The sequence below is a fragment of the Lupinus angustifolius genome, chromosome LG15 (assembly GCF_001865875.1).
Source record: "Lupinus angustifolius cultivar Tanjil chromosome LG15, LupAngTanjil_v1.0, whole genome shotgun sequence".
Taxonomy (NCBI): Eukaryota; Viridiplantae; Streptophyta; class Magnoliopsida; order Fabales; family Fabaceae; genus Lupinus; species Lupinus angustifolius.
Window position 1 is genome coordinate 17,884,782 of NC_032023.1, and position 3,646 is coordinate 17,888,427.

Below are 3,646 nucleotides of genomic sequence, written 5' to 3' on the forward strand. Positions count from 1 at the left end.
ATCCTCATCCCATCCTCATCCTCGTCCTCATCCTATCCTCAAGCTTATTCTCGTCCTCATCCAATCCTCTTCCTCATCCTCATCCCCTCATTCTCGTCCTCATCCTCATCCTCCTCCACATCCTATCCATATCCTCATCTACATCCTCATCCTCATCCTATCCTCATCCTCGTCCTCATCCTCATCCTCGTCCTCATCCTCATCCTCGTCCTCATCCTCATCCTCGTCCTCATCCTCATCCTCGTCCTCATCCTCATCCTCGTCCTCATCCTCATCCTCGTCCTCATCCTCATCCTCGTCCTCATCCTCATCCTCGTCCTCATCCTCATCCTCGTCCTCATCCTCATCCTCGTCCTCATCCTCATCCTCGTCCTCATCCTCATCCTCGTCCTCATCCTCATCCTCGTCCTCATCCTCATCCTCGTCCTCATCCTCATCCTCGTCCTCATCCTCATCCTCGTCCTCATCCTCATCCTCGTCCTCATCCTCATCCTCGTCCTCATCCTCATCCTCGTCCTCATCCTCATCCTCGTCCTCATCCTCATCCTCGTCCTCATCCTCATCCTCGTCCTCATCCTCATCCTCGTCCTCATCCTCATCCTCGTCCTCATCCTCATCCTCGTCCTCATCCTCATCCTCGTCCTCATCCTCATCCTCGTCCTCATCCTCATCCTCGTCCTCATCCTCATCCTCGTCCTCATCCTCATCCTCGTCCTCATCCTCATCCTCGTCCTCATCCTCATCCTCGTCCTCATCCTCATCCTCGTCCTCATCCTCATCCTCGTCCTCATCCTCATCCTCGTCCTCATCCTCATCCTCGTCCTCATCCTCATCCTCGTCCTCATCCTCATCCTCGTCCTCATCCTCATCCTCGTCCTCATCCTCATCCTCGTCCTCATCCTCATCCTCGTCCTCATCCTCATCCTCGTCCTCATCCTCATCCTCGTCCTCATCCTCATCCTCGTCCTCATCCTCATCCTCGTCCTCATCCTCATCCTCGTCCTCATCCTCATCCTCGTCCTCATCCTCATCCTCGTCCTCATCCTCATCCTCGTCCTCATCCTCATCCTCGTCCTCATCCTCATCCTCGTCCTCATCCTCATCCTCGTCCTCATCCTCATCCTCGTCCTCATCCTCATCCTCGTCCTCATCCTCATCCTCGTCCTCATCCTCATCCTCGTCCTCATCCTCATCCTCGTCCTCATCCTCATCCTCGTCCTCATCCTCATCCTCGTCCTCATCCTCATCCTCGTCCTCATCCTCATCCTCGTCCTCATCCTCATCCTCGTCCTCATCCTCATCCTCGTCCTCATCCTCATCCTCGTCCTCATCCTCATCCTCGTCCTCATCCTCATCCTCGTCCTCATCCTCATCCTCGTCCTCATCCTCATCCTCGTCCTCATCCTCATCCTCGTCCTCATCCTCATCCTCGTCCTCATCCTCATCCTCGTCCTCATCCTCATCCTCGTCCTCATCCTCATCCTCGTCCTCATCCTCATCCTCGTCCTCATCCTCATCCTCGTCCTCATCCTCATCCTCGTCCTCATCCTCATCCTCGTCCTCATCCTCATCCTCGTCCTCATCCTCATCCTCGTCCTCATCCTCATCCTCGTCCTCATCCTCATCCTCGTCCTCATCCTCATCCTCGTCCTCATCCTCATCCTCGTCCTCATCCTCATCCTCGTCCTCATCCTCATCCTCGTCCTCATCCTCATCCTCGTCCTCATCCTCATCCTCGTCCTCATCCTCATCCTCGTCCTCATCCTCATCCTCGTCCTCATCCTCATCCTCGTCCTCATCCTCATCCTCGTCCTCATCCTCATCCTCGTCCTCATCCTCATCCTCGTCCTCATCCTCATCCTCGTCCTCATCCTCATCCTCGTCCTCATCCTCATCCTCGTCCTCATCCTCATCCTCGTCCTCATCCTCATCCTCGTCCTCATCCTCATCCTCGTCCTCATCCTCATCCTCGTCCTCATCCTCATCCTCGTCCTCATCCTCATCCTCGTCCTCATCCTCATCCTCGTCCTCATCCTCATCCTCGTCCTCATCCTCATCCTCGTCCTCATCCTCATCCTCGTCCTCATCCTCATCCTCGTCCTCATCCTCATCCTCGTCCTCATCCTCATCCTCGTCCTCATCCTCATCCTCGTCCTCATCCTCATCCTCGTCCTCATCCTCATCCTCGTCCTCATCCTCATCCTCGTCCTCATCCTCATCCTCGTCCTCATCCTCATCCTCGTCCTCATCCTCATCCTCGTCCTCATCCTCATCCTCGTCCTCATCCTCATCCTCGTCCTCATCCTCATCCTCGTCCTCATCCTCATCCTCGTCCTCATCCTCATCCTCGTCCTCATCCTCATCCTCGTCCTCATCCTCATCCTCGTCCTCATCCTCATCCTCGTCCTCATCCTCATCCTCGTCCTCATCCTCATCCTCGTCCTCATCCTCATCCTCGTCCTCATCCTCATCCTCGTCCTCATCCTCATCCTCGTCCTCATCCTCATCCTCGTCCTCATCCTCATCCTCGTCCTCATCCTCATCCTCGTCCTCATCCTCATCCTCGTCCTCATCCTCATCCTCGTCCTCATCCTCATCCTCGTCCTCATCCTCATCCTCGTCCTCATCCTCATCCTCGTCCTCATCCTCATCCTCGTCCTCATCCTCATCCTCGTCCTCATCCTCATCCTCGTCCTCATCCTCATCCTCGTCCTCATCCTCATCCTCGTCCTCATCCTCATCCTCGTCCTCATCCTCATCCTCGTCCTCATCCTCATCCTCGTCCTCATCCTCATCCTCGTCCTCATCCTCATCCTCGTCCTCATCCTCATCCTCGTCCTCATCCTCATCCTCGTCCTCATCCTCATCCTCGTCCTCATCCTCATCCTCGTCCTCATCCTCATCCTCGTCCTCATCCTCATCCTCGTCCTCATCCTCATCCTCGTCCTCATCCTCATCCTCGTCCTCATCCTCATCCTCGTCCTCATCCTCATCCTCGTCCTCATCCTCATCCTCGTCCTCATCCTCATCCTCGTCCTCATCCTCATCCTCGTCCTCATCCTCATCCTCGTCCTCATCCTCATCCTCGTCCTCATCCTCATCCTCGTCCTCATCCTCATCCTCGTCCTCATCCTCATCCTCGTCCTCATCCTCATCCTCGTCCTCATCCTCATCCTCGTCCTCATCCTCATCCTCGTCCTCATCCTCATCCTCGTCCTCATCCTCATCCTCGTCCTCATCCTCATCCTCGTCCTCATCCTCATCCTCGTCCTCATCCTCATCCTCGTCCTCATCCTCATCCTCGTCCTCATCCTCATCCTCGTCCTCATCCTCATCCTCGTCCTCATCCTCATCCTCGTCCTCATCCTCATCCTCGTCCTCATCCTCATCCTCGTCCTCATCCTCATCCTCGTCCTCATCCTCATCCTCGTCCTCATCCTCATCCTCGTCCTCATCCTCATCCTCGTCCTCATCCTCATCCTCGTCCTCATCCTCATCCTCGTCCTCATCCTCATCCTCGTCCTCATCCTCATCCTCGTCCTCATCCTCATCCTCGTCCTCATCCTCATCCTCGTCCTCATCCTCATCCTCGTCCTCATCCTCATCCTCGTCCTCATCCTCATCCTCGTCCTCATCCTCATCCTCG